This window comes from Arvicola amphibius, chromosome 12 (assembly GCF_903992535.2).
Source record: "Arvicola amphibius chromosome 12, mArvAmp1.2, whole genome shotgun sequence".
Classification (NCBI taxonomy): domain Eukaryota; kingdom Metazoa; phylum Chordata; class Mammalia; order Rodentia; family Cricetidae; genus Arvicola; species Arvicola amphibius.
This window is the reverse complement of record NC_052058.2, coordinates 131,317,004-131,338,294: the sequence shown is the minus strand read 5'-3', so window position 1 is coordinate 131,338,294 and position 21,291 is coordinate 131,317,004. Positions and strand designations below refer to the sequence as shown.

Genomic DNA, 21,291 nt, shown 5'->3' with positions numbered 1-21,291 from the left:
TCATTGTATATTATTAGGTAATGCAATTGTATACATCAGTATTCCTACTGAGTAAACACTGTTGTTATTTTGTATAACCAATTTAGCATTTATCTTTTCTATCTCAATGGCCTAACTATAACTATACAGTAAAAAATGATCCTTTCTCTCTTAGACTCCAATATTTGTTAGTGGCTCGTCTGCTAATTGTGTTACTTTTAGAGAGTTTCCCACCGTTTTTGACATTTCAATAAGGGATGTTATTACACTAAGAATTTTTCCTTGTTTCTTTGCTTTTATTTGATTTTAATTGGCATTTAAGATTTCTAAAATTTTGCTCTTTAATACCTTAAATTTATCTTTTTTATTTTTTTCTGGAAGTTAGAGCCAATACTTTTTGTGGGTCAATGGACAATATATTTAGGGCAGAGTTAGAAACGATATTCATTCAGATGAAGTTTCTGGTTTTGTTATTACTATCTCACTAAAAATATAGAGTAGGCTCGATTGTTGCAACTGGCATATTTTTCATTCTGTCAATTATATATCTACATTTCCTAAAAAATCTAAGAGCAAAAATTTAGGCTTGCCTATGAATATTAAACCAGTAATATGCTGTGAAGTGTTAATTTTGACAAATTATGACATTTGAATTAGCTGAAGACATCATGCATTTTACCTTGATATGTTGTAGTACTGTTAGTTGTTGGTTTGACTTTAACATAATAGGATGAATATAATTATAGCTATATTAATGGTTTAAGAAACTGACTCTAAGATCTAGATCGTAATAGTGTAAAATATTGATCAAATACCTTATTTTTTAGATATACACCAAAACATAAATTTATTAATTCTTTGTAGGTTTGTATGGGAGTCTACTAAATGTTGCTCTTCTTTGATATATTTGTGGATTATATAAAACATCAAAAACACTGTAGTAATCCTATGGTTTTAGTTAAATCTGTAGCGATGCAAATTATACAATCATAGGAAAGAATGTAGTAGTTAGTTACATATAAAAACATCAGTGTCTACTCTAAATAATAACCCTTATGTTATTTTCTGCTTTTATGTTCAAAAAATTTACAGACTCATAGAGAGCTCTGTCCATGAACTGGTACTTTGAAATATTAACAACTGGATCTATTTCAAATATATACATCTGAAAAAACTGGTATACAACATTATTATGTTTTCCTAGTATATTAAGCAGATACAGTGAATGAAGGAGCTATGAGATTTATTGCCTGTTTTCATACCACATGTGGAAAATTCAGGGCTGTGGCATGATATTATACATTATGTATATGTACACAAAAACAGAACTGAATGCAGGGAGAAAAAAAGCAGAGGAGAGAGCTGCCATGGAGCCACCAGAGTCAGCCATGCTGAATTTTTCCTGGTAAGCCACTGCCATGTAGCAATACACAGATTGATAGAATTGGGTTAAATCAAGATATGAGAGTTAGCCAATAAGAGGATAGAGCAAATGGGCAAGGCAGTGTTGTAATTAATATAATTTCTTTTTGGTTATTTCAGGGCTAAGCAAGCCAGGTGGCTGGGATGAACAAGCAGCCTTTCCTTGAAACAATTGGTGATCAATGTGATCAACTAAATCAATAAAATATATGAACTACATAAGGTCTGAATAAAACAACTGCTTATTAAAGTTATTTTATTTGTTGCAAATAGAAATGTATACATAACTAACTCATACTCTATACATACTGCAGGAATTATATGTTTCCATTTTCATCATTATTCTTGTGAAATTGAAAGACTATCAAAGTTATTGTAGTTTAGAATCAGATTATTTCTATTCTGAATCTGGTATTTGTTTTTGGCTCTTCTCCTAAATGTAGAAAATTGAGAAAGTTCTCCATCAGTGTTGAAATTACAATTTGTGATGTCATTGTGATAACCTGTTGAGTTATTTATTTTTTTTTTTTTTTACTTCTTGGTTTCATTTAAGACTTCTGAAATTGCTTTTTAATACCTTGTTCTTATTAGAAGACATTGTTGTCACACAGATATCTTATTTCTTATGACATAAAATTGTGTCTGACCTTTACTGGCAATATTTTTGACTGTAAGAAAAACGGTGATTTGTTTGGTTTGATCTGGTAAAAATGGAGGAAACATTGAAATTTTTTTCTATTTGAAAAGATGGAAAATTTTGCAATATTACTATAATATCATGGGATTTTTTCTGGGAAGTAGAGCTAATGTTGCCTGTGGGTAAAACAAGAAATATTTATAACAGAGTGAGAAAGCATATTCCTTCATAGAATTGACTGTTGAAATATTGCTTGTTGACTCACTATCTACTTGGCCACATAGATTAGGTTAGCTTATTAGTTTGGGCATAGATTGCCTTCTTGTCCATGATATATATCTGCATTACTAGAAAAAGTTAGAGTGAAATTTGAAGATATCTTTTGGTATCTAACCAATCATACCCTAGGTAAGGATAAATATTGATAAATTATGACTTTTGAAGGAATGGGTGAAAGTAACAAAATTGAGTTGATATTTTATATTCCAGTTACCTGAAGTTTTGACCTTAAGAATGTAGGATGATTAGAATGAGATAATAACTATATTAATGGGTTAAGTACCTGTATCTAGGATACTAATAATATAAGAAATTGCTGTAAGTCCCATATTTTTTTTTATTTTTTATTTTTTATTTTTTTAATATTTAAAAATTTCCATCTCCTTCCCTCCTCCTCCCCCCTCCCTCCCCTCCTTCTCCCCCTTCTCTCCCCTCCTTCTCCCCCTTCCCTCCCCTCCCCTCCACCCATACCTCCCCTCCCTCCCTCTCAAGGCCAAGGAGCCATCAGGGTTCCCCACTCTATGCTAAGACCAAGGTCCTCCCAACTCCCCCCAGGTCCAGGAAGGTGATCGACCAAGCTGAGAAGGCTCCCACAGAGCCCGTCCATGAAGAACAATCAGAGCCCAGAGCCATTGTCCTTTGCTTCTCAGTCAGCCCCCGCTGTTGGCCACACTCAGAGAGACGGGTTTGGTCGCATGATCCATCAGTCCCATTCCAACTGGAGTTGGTGATCTCCCATTAGTTCTGTCCCACCGTTTCCATGAGTGAACGCACCCCTCTCGTTCCTGACTTTCTCCCTCATGTTCTCGCTCCTTCTGCTACTCATCGGGACCTTGGGAGCTCAGTCCAGTGCTCCAATGTGGGGCTCAGTCATCTTCCCCATCTGTCGCCAGCTGGAGGTTCCCTCACGGTCCTGACTTTCTTTCTCATGTTCTCTCTCCTTCTGCTCCTCATCAGGACCTTGGGAGCTCACTCCGGTGCTCCAAGGTGGGGCTCTGTCATTTTCTTCATCTATCGTCAGGTGGAGATTCTTCTTATTATCTTCTCAAGGATCCCAAACTTATAGGCTCGATGTCCTTTAATCATGGCTAGAAACCGAATATGAGTGAGTACATCCCATCTTCATCTTTATGGGTCTGGGTTACCTCACTCAGAATAGTGTTTTCTATTTCCATCCATTTGCCTGCAAAATTCAAGATGTCATTGTTTTTTACCGCTGAGTAGTATTCTAGCATGTATATATTCCACAGTTTCTTCATCCATTCTTCCACTGAAGGGCATCTAGGCTGTCTCCAGGATCTGGCTATTACAAATAATGCTGCTATGAACATAGATGAGCATATGCTTTTGTTGTATGCTTGGGCATCTCTTGGGTAGATTCCCAATAGTGGAATTGCTGGGTCCTGGGGTAGGTTGATCCCGAATTTCCTGAGAAACCGCCACACTGCTTTCCAAAGTGGTTGCACAAGTTTGCATTCCCACCAGCAATGGATGAGTGTGCCCCTTACCCCACAACCTCTCCAGCAAAGGTTATTATTGGTGTTTTGGATTTTAGCCAATCTGACAGGTGTAAGATGATATCTCAAAGTTGTTTTGATTTGCATTTCCCTGATAGTTAGGGAGGTTGAGCATGACCTTAAGTGTCTTTTGGCCATTCGCACTTCTTCTGTTGAGAATTCTCTGTTCAGTTCAGCGCCCCATTTTTTAATTGGGTTAATTGGCATTTTACCGTCTAGTCTCTTGAGTTCCTTATATATTTTAGAGATCAGACCTTTGTCAGTTGCAGGGTTGGTGAAGATCTTTTCCCAGTCAGTAGGCTGCCTTTGTGTCTTAGTGACAATGTCCTTTGCTTTACAGAAGCTGCTCAACTTCAGGAGGTCCCATTTATTCAATGTTGCCCTTAAAGTCTGTGCAGCTGGGGTTATGCATAGGAAACGGTTCCCTGTTCCCATTTGTTGTAGAGTACTTCCCACTTTCTCCTCTATCAAGCTCAATGTGTTCAAATTAATATTGAGGTCTTTAATCCATTTGGACTTGAGTTTTGTGCATGGTGATAGATATGGATCTACTTTCATTCTTCTACAGGTTGACATCCAGTTATGCCAGCACCATTTGTTGAAGATGCCCTCTTTCTTCCATTGTGTACTTTTGGCTCCTTTATCAAAAATCAGGTGTTCATAGGTTTGTGGTTTAAGATCCGGGTCTTCTATACGATTCCATTGGTCAACTTCTCTGTTTTTATGCCAATACCAAGCCGTTTTCAATACTGTAGCTTTGTAATAGAGTTTGAAGTCAGGGATGGTAATGCCTCCAGAAGTACCTTTATTGTATAAGATTTTTTTGGCTATCCTGGGTTTCTTGTTTTTCCATATAAAGTTGATTATTGTCCTCTCAATCTCTGTGAAGAATTTTAATGGGACCTTGATTGGGATTGCATTGAATCTATAGATTGCTTTTGGTAGAATTGCCATTTTTACTATGTTGATCCTCCCAATCCACGAGCAGGGGAGATCCTTCCATTTTCTGGTATCCTCTTCAATTTCTTTCTTCAAAGACTTAAAGTTCTTGTCAAATAAATCCTTCACTTCCTTGGTTAGCGATACTCCCAGATATCTTATGCTATTTGTGGCTATTGTGAAAGGTGATACTTCTCTGATTTCCCTCTCTGCTTCCTTATCCTTTGTGTATAGGAGGGCGACTGATTTTTTGGAGTTGATCTTGTATCCTGCCACGTTACTGAAGGAGTTTATCAGCTGTAGGAGTTCTTTGATGGAGTTTTTGGGGTCGCTTATGTATACTATCATATCATCTGCAAATAATGAAAGTTTAACTTCTTCCTTTCCAAATTGAATCCCCTTGATTCCCTTATGTTGTCTTATTGCTATTGCTAGAACTTCAAGCACTATATTGAAGAGATAAGGAGAGAGTGGACAGCCTTGTCGTGTTCCTGAATTTAGTGGGATAGCCTTGAGTTTCTCTCCGTTTAATTTGATGTTAGCTGTCGGCTTGCTGTAAATAGCTTTTATTATATTTAGGAATGACCCTTGTATCCCTAATCTCTCCAAGACCTTTATCATAAAAGGGTGCTGAATTTTGTCAAATGCTTTTTCAGCATCTAATGAGATGACCATATGGTTTTTTTCCTTCAGTTTGTTTATATGATGGATTACATTAATAGATTTTCGTATGTTGAACCAGCCCTGCATCTCTGGGATGAAGCCTACTTGATCGTAATGGATAATTTTTCTAATGTGTTCTTGGATTCGGTTTGCCAGTATTTTATTGAGAATTTTTGCGTCAATGTTCATGAGTGAGATTGGCCTGTAATTCTCTTTCTTGGTTGAGTCTTTGTGTGGTTTAGGTATCAGGGTAACTGTAGCTTCATAGAAGGAATTTGGCAGTGACTCTTGTGTTTCTATATTATGAAATACCTTAAGGAGTATAGGTATTAGGTCTTCTTGGAAGTTCTGGTAGAATTCCGCATTGAAACCATCTGGTCCTGGGCTCTTTTTGGTAGGGAGGTTTCTGATAACAGTTTCTAATTCTTCGCGACTAACAGGACGATTTAGAGCATTTACCTGGTCCTGGTTTAACTTTGGTATATGGTATTTATCTAAAAAACTGTCCATTTCTTTTACATTTTCCAATTTTGTGGCATACAGGCTTTTGTAGTAAGATCTAATGATTTTCTGAATTTCCTCTGTGTCTGTGGTTATGTCCCCCTTTTCATTTCTGATCTTGTTAATTTGCGTGTTCTCCCTCTGCCTTTTGATTAGTTTGGCTAAGGGTTTGTCAATCTTGTTGATTTTCTCCAAGAACCAGCTTCTTGTTTCATTGATTCTTTGGATTGTTTTCTGTGTTTCTATTTTGTTGATTTCTGCCCTCAGTTTGATTATTTCCAGTCTTCTACTTCTCCTAGGTGAGTCTGCTTCTTTTTTTTCCAGAGCTTTCAGGTGTGCTGTTAAGTCACCAATGAGTGCTTTCTCCGTTTTCTTTAAGTGGGCACTTAGTGCTACGAACTTTCCTCTTAGCACTGCTTTCATTGTGTCCCATAGGTTTGAGTATGTTGTGTCTTTGTTTTCATTAAATTCAAGAAAGACTTTAATTTCTTTCTTTATTTCTTCCTTGACCCAGGTGTGGGTCAGTAGTTGACTGTTCAGTTTCCATGAGTTTGTGGGCCTTCTGGGGGTAGCATTGTTGTTGAATTCTAATTTTAATCCATGGTGATCCGATAAGACACAGGTGGTTACTAATATTTTTTTGTAACTGTGGAAGTTTGCTTTGTTACCAAGTATATGGTCAATTTTCGAAAAGGTTCCATGAGCCGCAGAGAAGAAGGTATATTCTTTCCTATTTGGGTGGAATGTTCTATAGATGTCTGTTAAGTCCATTTGGTTCATTACCTCCATTAAGTCTTTCAATTCTCTGTTAGGTTTCTGTCTGATTGACCTGTCCATTGGTGAGAGAGGAGTGTTGAAGTCTCCAACTATTAGTGTGTGTGGTTTGATGGCTGCCTTGAGTTCTAGAAGTGTTTCTTTTACATAAGTGGGAGCTTTTATATTAGGGGCATAGATATTCAGGATTGAGACTTCATTCTGAAGGATTTTTCCTGTTATGAGTATAAAGTGTCCCTTTCCATCTCTTCTGATTGATTTTAGTTTGAAGTCAACTTTGTTGGAAATTAGTATGGCCACACCCGCTTGTTTCTTAGGGCCATTTGCTTGATAAACCTTTTCCCAACCCTTTACTCTGAGTAGGTGCCTGTCTTTGTGGTTGAGGTGTGTTTCTTGTAAACAGCAAAATGTTGGATTCTGTTTTCGTATCCAGTCTCTTAGCCTGTGCCTTTTTATAGGTGAATTGAGTCCATTGATATTAAGTGATATTAATGACCAGTGGTTGTTAACTTCAGTCATTTTTAGTAGTAGAGTTTGTGTGTTTCCCTTCTTCTAGTTGTGCTGGTGAAGGGTCGCTAGATGCTTGAGTTATTGTCGGCGTTGTTGGACTCCTTGGTTTGTGATTTTCCTTCTATTATTTTCTGCAAGGCTGGATTTGTGGCTGCGTATTGTTTAAATCTGTTTTTGTCCTGGAATATCTTGTTTTCTCCATCAATGGTGAATGCAAGCTTTGCTGGGTATAATAGTCTAGGCTTGCATCCATGTTCCCTAAGTGTCTGTAGCACATCTATCCAAGCTCTTCTGGCTTTCATGGTTTCCATTGAGAAATCAGGTGTAATTCTGATAGGTTTCCCTTTATATGTTACTTGACCTTTTTCCTTTGCAGCTCTTAATATCTGTTCTTTATTCTGTATGTTTTGTGTTTTGATTATTATATGGCGTGGGGATGCTTTCTTTTGATCCAGTCTATTTGGTGTTCTGTAGGCTTCTTGTACCTTCATAGGAACATCCTTCTTTAGGTTGGGGAAGTTTTCTTCTCTAATTTTGTTGAATATGTTTTCTGGGCCTTTGAGTTGTAATTCTTCTCCTTCTTCTACCCCAATTATTCTTAGGTTTGGTCTTTTCATGGTGTCCCAGATTTCCTGAATGTTTTGTGTTAAGAATTTGTTAGATTTGTTTAGTTCTTTAATCTGTGAGTTTATTTCCTCTATAGTATCTTCAGAGTCCGAGATTCTTTATTCCATCTCTTGTATTCAGTTGGAAATACTTGTCTCTGAAGTTTCTGTTCGTTTACTCAGAGTTTCCATTTCCAGTCGTCCCTCAGATTGTGTTTTCTTCAATACCTCCATTTCATTTATCAGGTCTTGTACTGTTTCCCTTACCTGTTTGATTGCTTTTTCTTGTTTTTCTTGTTTTTCTTGGGTATCTTTGAGAGATTTATTTATTTCGTCTACCTTTTTGTTTGTCATCTCCATTTCTTTATGGCAGTTTTTTACCTCCTGTTTAAGGTCCTCTATTATTTTCATAAAGTACTGTTTAATGTCGGTTTCTTCTATATCTTCTGGGGTAGGGTGTTCAATTCTTGTTGTTTCGGGATGTCTGGATTGTGGTGATGTCATGTTGCCTTTCATGTTGTTGGAGGAGCTCCTGCATTGGCGCCTGCCCATCTCTTCCCCAAAGAACGATGGATCCTCCTGCAGACTGTCAGGTCCCCTTGCAGGCCAAGCAGCTCTCAGACAAAGGCCTACCTTGCTCCGGGCAGTCAAATGAAGGAGGGGACCTCCGACCGGCCTGGGTGCACTCAATTCCAGGTCCCCAGAGCCCAAACAGGCTGAGCTGTGGGATTATGTGGCCCCAAAGACGGGAGGATGAGGCAGGGGGAGGGGGGGAGGATTCTGGGTGCAAGCTGGGAAGGGACAGGAAGAGAGAGGCAGTATCCGGGGAGAATAACCCCTGCAGGAAGAGCAGGAAGTGTGCTGGTGGCAGGGGGAGTTGTGGCGAGTAGGTGGTCCCTCTCCGGGCAGCTGCTGCGGTTCGGGCACTCACTCCTCACTCACCCCAAAGAACGATGGATCCTCCTGCAGACTGTCAGGTCCCCTTGCAGGCCAAGCAGCTCTCAGACAAAGGTCTACCTTGCTCCGGGCAGTCAAATGAAGGAGGGGACCTCCCACCGGCCTGGGTGCACTCAATTCCAGGTCCCCAGAGCCCAAACAGGCTGGGCTGTGGGATTTTGTGGCCCCAAAGACGGGAGGATGAGGCAGGGGGAGGGGGGGAGGATTCTGGGTGCAAGCTGGGAAGGGACAGGAAGAGAGAGGCAGTATCCGGGGAGAATAACCCCTGCAGGAAGAGCAGGAAGTGTGCTGGTGGCAGGGGGAGTTGTGGAGAGTCGGTGGTCCCTCTCCGGGCAGCTGCCGCGGTTTGGGCACTCACTCCTCACTCACCCCAGAGAACGATGGATCCTCCTGCAGACTGTCAGGTCCCCTTGCAGGCCAAGCAGCTCTCAGACAAAGGCCTACCTTGCTCCGGGCAGTCAAATGAAGGAGGGGACCTCCCACCGGCCTGGGTGCACTCAATTCCAGGTCCCCAGAGCCCAAACAGGCTGAGCTGTGGGATTATGTGGCCCCAAAGACGGGAGGATGAGGCAGGGGGAGGGGGGGAGGATTCTGGGTGCAAGCTGGGAAGGGACAGGAAGAGAGAGGCAGTATCCGGGGAGAATAACCCCTGCAGGAAGAGCAGGAAGTGTGCTGGTGGCAGGGGGAGTTGTGGCGAGTCGGTGGTCCCTCTCCGGGCAGCTGCTGCGGTTCGGGCACTCACTCCTCACTCACCCCAAAGAACGATGGATCCTCCTGCAGACTGTCAGGTCCCCTTGCAGGCCAAGCAGCTCTCAGACAAAGGTCTACCTTGCTCCGGGCAGTCAAATGAAGGAGGGGACCTCCCACCGGCCTGGGTGCACTCAATTCCAGGTCCCCAGAGCCCAAACAGGCTGGGCTGTGGGATTTTGTGGCCCCAAAGACGGGAGGATGAGGCAGGGGGAGGGGGGGAGGATTCTGGGTGCAAGCTGGGAAGGGACAGGAAGAGAGAGGCAGTATCCGGGGAGAATAACCCCTGCAGGAAGAGCAGGAAGTGTGCTGGTGGCAGGGGGAGTTGTGGAGAGTCGGTGGTCCCTCTCCGGGCAGCTGCCGCGGTTTGGGCACTCACTCCTCACTCACCCCAGAGAACGATGGATCCTCCTGCAGACTGTCAGGTCCCCTTGCAGGCCAAGCAGCTCTCAGACAAAGGCCTACCTTGCTCCTGGCAGTCAAATGAAGGAAGGGACCTCCGACCGGCCTGGGTGCACTCAATTCCAGGTCCCCAGAGCCCAAACAGGCTGAGCTGTGGGATTTTGTGGCCCCAAAGACGGGAGGATGAGGAAGGGGAAGGGGGGAGGATTCTGGGTGCCGTCCCATATTTTTTATTTGAAAAAAGGCAACACAACCTTTTATTGCACAGTATGATTTATATATTATTTTGACCAACATTATTAAAAACCATGTAGCTCCTAACATATTTATTGAATATTATTTAAATCTTTATGTTAATATGTTAATTGTATAGAACAATGGGTTACATTATGGCATTGTTGTATATACACATACCTTAAATATTAAAATCCCTCTATTAAGCTCTCTCATCCACTTCCCTCTACCATTTTCACACTCCATATCCCTGATTGTCCCACTCCTGCTTTCATGTCATTATACCTAAGCTCCAGCCTCACTTATAAGGCAAAGTACTTTTCTTTGAGAGTCAGGTTTATATCTTCTGAGGTTAGGATAGCCAGTTCCACTACAAACATATTCAAGGAGTATTCTAGAGAACATCTGATATTAAGTTTTTAGTTCAATTTTTGCAATTAGTTTTTCCATTTAAAAACATATATATTGATTGATATTTATATTTATATATATAACTATATGTTTTATATATAGACAAAGATAATATATAGCAAGGTAACATCTAGTATTCAAACCCAGTTGTCTCATAACAGTTAATTTCAATAACATGCATGTAATATATCATGCCCATTTTAATTTTAACTTTTCTCAGCTCTTATAGATCTACTTTATTTCTATAATAAAAGTGTGATATAATTATGTAATATAATTTTTACTATCTGAATAAGTAAGATTCTAATTAAACTTCAAAAAATTGGGTTAGAGCTCAATTCAGTCAAATGGTCTTTATTCATTAGTTAATGCTAGGCCTACTAAATGATAGACATTTTGCTCAGCAAAAAACATGTGTAAGCACAACAAATGCTATACATCTATTTTTATAAATACATAACACATAAATACATAAATACAATGCAATATATTGTAAACCATATACTGCTTATTATTCCCAATTTACTCTTTTGTATCCTAAATAACAGCTAATGTGGATAGTTTAAAAATAATATTTAGTATATTAATTATAACATTGTTTTGAATCCAAGCATATTTTATATACTATTATATTAAGATAAAGGAAAAGATGAATATACATACAGGAAAATTGTGCACTTATTCTTAGGCAAAACAATCCATAGTCAAGAACTCATTTTGAAAAATACTATTTAAATCCAAACTGAATGACTATTACGGCATAATTTACCTAACATATTCTCATTTATCTTTTATAAGGATTTTATAGTAAAGGTTGCAGGCAATAGGCTTAGTGGTTCATTTTTAAATTAATATATTTTTTAATGTGTATGTGTATATGTCTGCATGATTTAATGTGCATGATGTGTGTGCAAATGCTCTTAATCTAGGGTTGAGGATAGTGAGATATCTCTAGTCCACACTGGTCATTTTATATGTCATATAAATATATATTTAATTATATATATAATTAAAAATTTCCACATCCCCCCTCCTTCCACTTCCCTCCCCTCCCCTCAATGTTCCTCTCCCTTCCCTCTCCAGTCAAAGGAGCAGTCAGGGTTTCCTACCCTATGGGAAGTCCAAGGTCCTCCCCACTCGACCCAGGTCTCTGAAGGTGAGCATCCAAACAGACTAGGCTCCCACAATACCTGTCCATTCAGTAGAATCAAAACCTAGTGCCATTGTCCTTGGCTTCTCATTCAGCCTCCACCATCAGCCACATTCAGAGAGTCCGGTTTGATCACATGCTCCATCAGTCCCATTGCAAACGGCCTTGGTGATCTCCCATTAGCTCCGTCCCACCGTCTCAGTGGGTGGATGCACTCCTGGTGGTCCTGACTTCTTTGCTCATGTTCTCCCTCCTTCTACTCCTCATTTGGACCTTGGGAGCTCAGTCCAGTGCTCCAATGTGGGTCTCTGTCTCTATCTCCATCCATTGCCAGATGAAGGTTCTATGGTGATATGCAAGATATTCATCAGTGTGACTATAGGACAAGGCCAGTTCAGGAACCCTCTCCTCTGCTGCCCAAGGAATAAGCTGGGGACATCTCCTTGGGCACCTGGGAACCCCTCTAGCATCAAGTCTCTTGCCAATCCTAAAATGGCTCCCTTAATTAAGATATATACTTCTACCATAAGCAATCTATAGATTCAATGCAATCCCCATCAAAATCCCAACAAAATTGGTCACAGACCTTGAGAGAACAATAATCAACTTTATATGAAAAAACAAAAAACCCAGGATAAGCAAAACAATCCTATACAATAAAAGTACTTCCGGAGGCATTACCATCCCTAACTTCAAGCTCTATTACAGAGCTACAGTAATGAAAACAGCTTGCTATTGGCACAAAAACAGAGGTGTTGACCAATGGAATCGAATTGAAGACCCAGATATTAATCCACAAATCTATGAACCCCTGATTTTCGACAAAGGAGCTAAAATTATACAATGGAAGAAAGAAAGCATCTTTAACAAATGATGCTGGCATAACTGGATATTAACCTGTAGTACCATATTTTTAAGGCGAACAATGATATAACAAAGTTGTTCTGAAGCTTTCTATACCTGGGATTCTTGTTTAATGTTTGTGTGGATTATAAAAGAATGGTAAAGACATTGGCATCTGTATATTTTTAATCATTGAGTATCCAGTCTAGAGATTTTTTGCTGTCTGGATCTTTGTTTTTATGGTACTTTCTTGATCATGGGAGACAAATCTTAAAATACAGTGAAGTTTAGAGTAGATAGCAGTGTTGTGTTTGGGTTATACTCAAATTAGTTGGAATTTAACAGTACACAGATTAACATATGTGTTGACACAAGGCATTACTTGCTGGATCCTTCTCTCATAGTCCCTGAGAGTCTAGCTGTATGCCTGACATATCAGGAGTCCTGATTACCTCTGTAGGTCAGGGAAGCTGTGGAATCAATGCTGACTACTAATAGACTGTTTACCATTATTCATTAACCCCATTTAAGTTTTCTATCAAGGGAATCAAAAAAGAGCCATACATGTTTTAGTTAGGAGCACTCAGCCTAGAAGCTGGCTGTTATAAAAGCCATTCCTCTGTTTGCCCTTAGGATTGAGTTTAGCCAAGGAAAGTTGTCATCAAGAAACTGCTTTTGGCTCCAGTTTTGTTGGTTTGTCTCTTTTTAAATACTTTTTTGTCTTATGTCAAATGTCTGGCCATTAGTAGGAGTGCATTTGTAGGTAGAATATTTTATCCCACCAGATGGTTCCAAAATAACCACAGAGAGACTATTATTAATTATAAATTCTCTTTCAATGAATTATGCTTATTGCTGGTTCCACCCTAGATTGTAACCCCTGCTTTTCTTATTTAGGCTATGACACATGAATTATTAAATTTCCAGGTATAACAAGTTCATATCCTTCTCTCTGTATCACCTTACAATACTGACTCTTCTTTTTCCACAGAAGACACTTAGTCTGGTTCTCCCAACTAATTTTTCATGCCTAGGTATGAGTCATAAAGCTTATTTATTAAATCAATACATGCAATAAACTTAGACACTTTTTAAAGGAATATTATTCACCATGGTCTTGCCTTTTTCATGCAAATGCCCTTTTATTGCAATTTATTTATAAGCCTACCTAGATATACAATTCTACTCTTGCTTATATTTAACAAGTTTTATGATGAAAATATATTTATAAAAATACTTGGGAAATACTATTTTATGTGTATGTTTAGTTTATCATATCTGTAATTATTCCTTAAATATTTTCTTTATAAAGCAGGAATGCTAAATTTTATGCTACAGGTTTAGACTTGATTTAGAGCTGCCTTAATAGATAGGAAAAAATTTAGAATGTATCATGTGCATTTGGAAGCATATCAACATGAAAAATTTGCTATGTACTCTCAGGAGATTATAAATATTACTCCACTTTATTTGGGAATAAATATAAGGAGTGTAGGTACATCTGACTAAGAAGCTGTCAACGAATCAATTTCAAATTGCTTTGCAGTTAGATGCTATGCTACATTTCATTGAAAGACCAATGTTTTAACTATATCTATAAAATTGTTATGTGTAGTTTGAACTCATAATATATCATTACCTAAAATATGCATTTTATATATTCCCCAAACTTTTATATCAAATGCTTTTTCTTAAAACATCCTCTAAAATCTTTTGTCTTGCCTATGTTACCCCTCACATTCTGTGATATTATGTAAACACAGTAACACAATTTCAAAGAGTAAAATGTCCCTTGATTATAAATATTTAAATAAGATAAAGATAACTTAGAAACAGGAAAAATTACATTACTAAGTTTTCTGTCTACTACATGTAATATTGCAAGGAAATCAGAGTTCACTAGTACTAAGGTATATGAAAATATTATTTTTGTCTTTATGTGTTTTACTTGGTACTTTTAAAATGACACACAGATTAACAGAGGTAATAAAATTCAATATGTGTATGCCTTAGCTCCAGTATCAATTTCCAAAATCTATCTGATGTTGAGTTGGCTTATAGGGGAGTTTACATTATGTCATGATTAGTCCAGTGAATGTGTAGGAATGATAGTGTAATAGTCCTGACTTTTGCTCATTTCTGAAATTTATATATCCACTATTCTGAAAATAGAATTAGAAACTGAAGGAACACCGAGGACTGTATAATAAATAGGAAGGAATGGTAATACGATGAACTTTAGAGTGAATACCAGTGTTATGGTTATGTTTGGGTTATACTCAATTATGCTACTTTATATTTTGATTTTAAGGATATACTCTGGACAGCAAGGCAAAGTCCAGTCTTTAATATGCTTATTTGAAAATGTGTAAACCTATAATATATTTTTATTATACTCATATTAGAATGCATGCATCCTGGTATTATCTGATTCCAGGACATAAGAGAACCATGGAAATAGGAAGTTCTCCAAGTATTCATTGCCAGATATATTCGATTGGCAAATCCCAGCCAAAGGAAAAACAAAACATATCTCACATATGATAGTTTTAATAAACAACTGCACCAAATTACTTGCAAATAATCTATTTTTTTGAAAAATATCTGCATCTAACCAATATTTTAATAAGTTTCAGGATCCTGTCTGACTTGTTTGTCCATATTTGAGAGGATGATTAAGATTAAGAGACAACAGCTAGAGCTGGAAAGTCATCCAGTGCATACTGCCATCTTCCTCAAATTATTATACAAAGATCTTATGTACCCAAGTCTGAAATGTGGGGAAGGGGAGTGCAATAGACTTTCTTGCCTTGATACAGAGAATTAAAAATGTAATCTCCTCCACACATCTCGAAATATCAAGTAAAAACACCTTGGATCAAAATTCAATTTTGTCTTAGCAAAACAATCAGTCACCACTCCATAGGTCAAACATGTTGTCATGTAGCCTTGAAGATGGAAAACTCTGTCTGAACTCCTTTAAATTTAATTAATGCCACGGGACAAACAGCTGTTTGATTCTTTGATTGTCTTCTTCAAAATTATATAACTACTAATCAGTGATACACACATTCTGTCATGCATGCCCTTTCTTGTTTGCCTAGATGGAGAAATATCTTATTCATCATTTATTACCAGACTCTGTTTAAAAAGGGTTAAGGGACAGTGTGTAACTTGATGCCACATACACCTGAGCCAAATTTCCATTGTGACTTAACAAATAACTTGATAAATATAGTCAAACCATTAGTGTCTATCAATACAAATGTTTCTATAGCTACAATACCTCCTAGTAAAGAAGTAACTAAAAAAAGTAACTAAAGAAGTAAAGGGTAACAAAGTTGGAATGTCCTATTTCCAAATTGATCTAGGCTGTCTTTAGCTGGATATTTGTTGTTGTTTTCTGCTTTTTGAAAAGTGATTTCTCTGTAGGTTTGGAACCTGTCCTATAACTGGCACTTATGGATCTGGCTGGCCTCAAACTCACAGAAATTTCTCTGCCTCTGTTGATGTACACGGGTCAAAGACACCCAGGGTAACTCCAAGATATAACAACTATATTTTCTTATTATAAGTGTCCAACTCATGAAACAGGAACAAAAAGATCAAACTTTGTTGTGTAGCATGGGAACCACGGAGAGAGGAAACCCTGAGCAGGCAGGCAGTTTTTTTCTAGGAATGCAATCTTCCATACCTAACCATTTTCGAAATGATAACACATTTTCATGGCGAAAAGAAGTAATTTCAAACATTTACAGGTCAATACCAAAATTTGTGTATGAATATTAACAATAAAACACAATAGGTTAAATTACAATTCTTATAACTTCTTTGTAATGAAAGGAAATGTTTTTCTGATGGTGAGATAAGGATCTTTTTCATCTGATAGAATCCTAATGCATGCTGCTATCATTATTGAAAGATGTCTTTCAGCTGCTACAGTCCATGACTCTGAATATTAGCAGGAAAGCCTATTTTTAATACCTCTTTATATGCTGAAGTGTGATTTTATTCACTCATTACACCTAAAATAATGTTTAATTACTTTATCAAGTTTCTATCCAACAGAAGGGAAATTTCTGAATCTCAGTTCTCCAGGACCTCTAGTTCAGCAGCAGATAAAACAATGAACTGGAAAAGTTAACTTCTGTGTCCCAAGATATATTTGATATACATGACCAAACATGCAGTCAACGATCCTTCGATGGATTTAGATTAATAAAACTCACAGATGTCAGGGTGGTCTATGCAGCAGTTCTACCAAGAAATTGTAATTGCCAACCATCTCTCTATCTTCCTTTATTTGTCAGATTGCAATATGATGACATCAGAGTTTCAGGAACACAATTTTAACAATCTCCATCCATTTGCTCTTCGTGAGCACTAGCAGCTACAATATCATCCAGTTTGGTATTCCTCTGGTCAATCCACAACACCAAACTTTCAGGAAACCATTGAGGTTCATTTTCTTCCTATAAGCCCCCCCAAACATGTACTTGACCCTATATTATAACAGGGTTTTATCCTTTCCATAATTCATAGCAATGTTCTTTCCATTTTGCTTTAGACAAAAGTCTCTTCTACACCATCATGCCAAAATCTATGCATGGTATAATGCTTGTGGGAATCCACATTTAGAAAATTTAGAATAAAAAGGGCATGATGTTATGCCTTATGTGGTGATTGAAGGGTATCTCTCATTTATTTATTTGTTTGTTTGTTTGTTTGTTTATTGAGATTTTTTATTCAAGAAGCCAGGGGAACGCTCCACTTGAGTCAACACTTGAATGTCAGCATCAATATAGAACTTGTGGAAAATAGGGTCACTTCTCCCCTTACAAATCTCACTGCATTGCTCAAGATTTTCCGTAGACAATATTAAAATATGCACAGTCACTGAATATTTACCAGTCATTTCTGAAATTCCTTCCAAGTTTGCAAGCTATCTTTCCTAATTTCCAATTTCTGAATCTTAATTTCTTTAGGATAAGACACATGCCCTGAAAATACGAAAGGTGGCTGGATTTGTATTTTCTTTGGGGAATTAACCACCCTTAAGAGCAAGGCTCTGTGGAAGCTGTCCAAGTGTTGCAAGCAAATTCCTTCATAGTTCATGGAGAAACAAGATCCATAATGGATAATATAATCTTGTTGAAAAATATTTTGAATATTTTTATTGCATCAGCTACATATATCTGCCATATTATTACATTGTTTGCCATTACTTGAGGCAACACTTATCATTGATATGTCCCAATTTGCTCCTTTAATTGGCTGATGTAACACTACATGAAAATCTTTGAAAATATTTTGGAGCCAAAGGGATGGTAAAATCAATCTTAAATCTAAAATATTTTATAGGTACCATTTGGACCATACCTTAATGTGACGGTAATCCAGTCTAGTCTCTAAAGCTCAATATAGGAGCATGGTCTCATTAACTATTCCTAATTCTTGTATCAGTTTCCATTTTCCAGATGTCTATGTTGTAAGAGAACATATTTATCAGTTTTCCTTTGCAAAGCAGCAGCCCTAACCAGTCCTTGGTGTATAAGGTTAAAATTCCTCAACAATTTTGAATGTGATCAGAGATGACACTTTTCTTTCTAAAATATGTCAAAGCAGCCTGATATATTATATTAGTAATCTCATAGGCTAGCTGTTTAAAATCAAAAATCTTCCTTCTTGATCCCTAATTATTCTTATTGATGGCTGCATCAGTATGGAGACAAAATCCTTGAACAACTCAACAGGTCCCTGTATTATTTAAGGTAAGTCCACTGTCTGCTCTCCTGAAGAAAAACGTTTGTTCCAAGAACTACTTGGGCCAGATTACTCACAGCTGTGGCCTGCCTTTGTTCTGAAAACTCAGTTTTCCTCAACAGGTAGATCTTTTCCTTTCAGGCAAGCTTTAACAATCTATTTCCTTAAACCTTGAATGTTTATCAGTAAACTAAGATCCATACCAATGCAAAGTCTTCATCTTTCTATATAATATCCCAGTTTAAATAAAGATCAACATAAATTATTATTTGCGAATTTCCATGTAGTTTTCTCCAATATGGTTCCTGCTGCTTATTGGGAAACGTTTTATAGGGTTTCTAAAGACCTTTTGGGGGTCTTGCTCCATCAAATTACATTACCCAGGAAACAATCCACAGGGTCTCATCTTAGGTGGAAACAAAAGCAGGACATCTTTTCAGAAGTAACATATGCACCACATGGTGATGGTTCAAACCTTTAATCCCAGCACTTGGGACTTGGGAGTCAGAGGTAGGTGGATCTCTGTAAGTTTGAGTTCAGCATGGTCTACAAGATCTAGATCCAGGACAGGCTGCAAAGCAAGAGAGAAACCATGTCTTGAAAAACTGAAAAACTAAAAGAATATATTTAGATACAAATTTTGATGCTTATAAAATGTATGTTATCATATACCATAGGAACCCATGAATCAAATGTCCCTCTGCCATCAAAAAATTTAAAGGAATCACAATAATAAATACAATTCATACACTTTGTAAACATTCTTTCTTTACATGGCTTACTTTTAATGATATTACTTTATCATTTGTTTTATTATCTTTACTCCTTTAATCTATGACAGTCTCTACTCGTTTATGTTATATTTACTGTCTCTGAAAAGACTTTTTTAAAATTTTTAAAAGCTGTTTCATTATATACCTGCCTATATCAATTTTATTCTCAAGTCTATGAACATTTTATTTATTTATTTATTTACTTTTAAACTCATTTTTATTGAAAATTTCCATCTCCTCCCCTCCTCCTCTCGTTCCCTCCCATCCCCTCCACCCATACCCCCACTCCCTCCCTCTCTAGGCCAAGGAGCCATCAAGGTTCCCTACTCTATGTTAAGTCCAAGGACCTCCCAACTCCCCCCAGGTCCAGGAAGGTGAGCAAACAAGCTGACAAGGCCCATACAGAGCCCGTCCACGCCTTAGAGTTCAAGCCGTAGAATCCAAGCCCATCGCCATTGTCCTTGGCTTCTCAGTCAGCCTCCACCTTCTGCTACATTCAGAGAGTCCGGTTTGGTCGCATGCTCCATCAGTCCCATTCCAACTGGAGTTGGTGATCTTCCGTTATTTCTGTCCCACAGTCTACATGGGTGAACACACCCTTCACGGTCCTGACTTTCTTTCTTATGTTCTCCCTCCTTCTGCTCCTCATCAGGACCTTGAGAGCTCAGTCTGGTGCTCCAATGTGGGGCTCAGTCATTTTCTCCATCCATTGCCAGGTGAAGGTTCTATGGTGATATGCAAGAAATTCATTAGTATGTCTATAGGATCTGTCCTTTTCCGGCTCCCTCTCCTCAGCTGCCCAAGGAACTAGCTGGGGGCGTCTCCCTGGATACCTGGGAACCCCTCTAGAGACAAGTCTCTTGACAACCCTCAGATGGCTCCCTTAATTAAGATATATGCTTCCCTGCTCCCATATCCACCCTTCCTATATCCCAAGCATCCCATTCCCCCAAGCTCTCCCCATTCTCCCCTTCACACTTTTCTCTCCCCATCTTCCCTTGGCCGGGTCCCACTCCACCCCCAAGTTCCCAATTTTTGCCTGGTGATCTTGTCTACTTCCAATATCCAGGAGGATTACTCTATGATTTTCTTTGGGTTCACATTCTTATTATCTTCTCAAGGATCCTGAATTATAGGCTCGATGTCCTTTAATTATGGCTAGAAACCGATTATGAATGAGTACATCCCATGTTCATCTTTTTGGGTCTGGGTTACCTCACTCAGAATAGTGTTTTCTATTTCCATCCATTTGCATGCAAAATTCAAGATATCATTGTTTTTTACCGCTGAGTAGTATTCTAACATGTATATATTCCAGTTTCTTCATCCATTCTTCCACTGAAGGACATCTAGGTTGTTTCCAGGATCTGGCTATTACAAATAATGCTGCTATGAACATAGTTGAACAGATGCTTTTGTAATATGATTGGGCATCTCTTGGGTAAATTCCTTTGGTAGGTGGATCCCAAATTTTCTGAGAAAACTCCACACTGCTTTCCAAAGCGGTTGCACAAGTTTGCATTCCCACCAGCAATGGATGAGTGTACCTCTTACCCCACAACCTCTCTAGCAAAGGCTATCATTGGTGTTTTTGATTTTAGCCAATCTGACAGGTATAAGATGGTATCTCAAAGTTGTTTTGATTTGCATTTCCCTGATAGCTAAGGAGGTTGAGCATGAGCATGACCTTAAGTGTCTTTTGGCCATTTGAAATTCTTCTGTTGAGAATTCTCTGTTCAGATCAGAGCCCCATTTTTTAAATGGGTTAATTAGCATTTTAAAGTCTAGTCTCTTGAGTTCCTTATATATTTTAGAGATCAGACTTTTGTCAGTAACAGGGTTGGTGAAGATCTTTTCCCAGTCAGTAAGCTTCCTTTGTGTCTTAGTGACAGTGTCCTTTGCTTTACAGAAGCTTCTCAGTTTCAGGAGGTCCCATTTATTTAACGTTGCCCTTAATGTCTGTGCTGCTGGGGTTATACATAGGAAGCAGTCTCCTGTGCCCATATGTTTAGAGTACTTCCCACTTCCTATTCTATCAGGTTCAGTGTGTTCAGATTAATATTGAGGTCTTTAATCCATTTGGACTTGAGTTTTGTGCATGGTGATAAATATGGATCTACTTTCATTCTTCATCAGGTTGACAACCACTTATTCCAGCACCATTTGTTGAAGAGGCCCTCTTTCT

The 21,291-nt window shown here is 38.3% G+C and overlaps 1 protein-coding gene across 3 annotated transcripts in view; it reads left to right on the top strand.

Annotated features, from left to right (window-relative positions):
• The first annotated feature begins 1,526 nt into the window (after positions 1–1,526).
• The window catches only part of LOC119802867 (PRAME family member 12-like), a 40,538-nt gene continuing 20,773 nt past the window's right edge, over positions 1,527–21,291 (top strand). For all 3 annotated transcript variants that reach the window (XM_038314056.1, XM_038314055.1, XM_038314054.1), the window contains exon 1: positions 1,527–1,624. The gene's annotated coding sequence lies outside the window, so the exon portion shown is untranslated. The remainder of the gene's footprint in view (positions 1,625–21,291) is intronic.